General features: G+C 39.8%; 1 non-coding gene across 1 annotated transcript; it reads right to left on the bottom strand.

The window, feature by feature from the left end:
• Nucleotides 1-693: 693 nt before the first annotated feature.
• On the bottom strand, nt 694-800 carry LOC139895293 (small nucleolar RNA R71). Its single transcript, XR_011775751.1, has one exon. It is a non-coding gene; the product is annotated as a small nucleolar RNA R71 (small nucleolar RNA).
• Between the last annotated feature and the right edge of the window lie 237 nt (nt 801-1037).

Below are 1037 nucleotides of genomic sequence, written 5' to 3'. Positions count from 1 at the left end.
GCAAGACGTTCACCACCTTTTGTACGTTCACCACCTGTAACTAGATCAAGACATTTAGCAAATATAACCGCCGTTGATTTTTCTTTAGAATCGTCATCCAGTCGACCAAGTACTTCAGTTCAAATTTCCGATAATCCATTTTTTGAACCCAACCTCACAATTGAGAATCCAGAGAATATTCAGGAACGGTTCGTAGATCCTGAACCACTAAACTTTCCTCCGGAGCCACCAATCATTCAAACAGAGATTGTTGAGGAACGAACTATTAAATCAGAATCATCTAGTGATACCGATTCAACGAATTCAATTATGGAAGTAACGGAACCTCTAAGTATGGAAGATCGAATGAGAGCTAAACGCACGGGCCAAGGTCACGCCATTATTAAGCCAGAAGTTAATGCTCCAGATTATGAAATCAAAGGACAAATTCTACATATGGTAACTAATCAGTGCCAATATAGTGGTACGCCAAAAAAAGATCCCAACGAACATCTTCGTACCTTTAATAGGATCTGTACACTATTCAAAATCCGAGAAGTGGAGGATGAACAGATATATCTCATGTTGTTTCCCTGGACTTTAAAGGGAGAAGCCAAAGATTGGTTAGAATCGTTACCTGAAGGGGCGATTGACACATGGGATGTCTTAGTTGAAAAATTTCTTCAAAGATTCTTTCCGGCATCTAAAGCCGTGAGACTTCAAGGAGAAATTGTTACGTTCACACAAAAGCCAAATGAAACATTATATGAGGCGTGGACAAGATTCGGAAGGATGTTGAGAGGATGTCCTCAACACGGTTTAGACACTTATCAAATAGTACAAATATTCTACCAAGGTGTCAACGTTGCTACAAGAAAAGACATCGACATAACAGCTGGTGGTTCCATTATGAAGAAAACCGCAACTGAAGCTTACAAAATTATTGATAACACAGCCTCCCACTCTCATGAGTGGCACCAAGAGAAAGATATATATCGTTTATCTAAAGCGGCTAGAGCCGATTCTAGCCATGACTTTGATTCCGTTTCCGCAAAAAT

Source organism: Rutidosis leptorrhynchoides, chromosome 2 (assembly GCF_046630445.1).
Source record: "Rutidosis leptorrhynchoides isolate AG116_Rl617_1_P2 chromosome 2, CSIRO_AGI_Rlap_v1, whole genome shotgun sequence".
NCBI lineage: Eukaryota > Viridiplantae > Streptophyta > Magnoliopsida > Asterales > Asteraceae > Rutidosis > Rutidosis leptorrhynchoides.
This window is presented reverse-complemented; position numbering and strand designations above follow the sequence as displayed.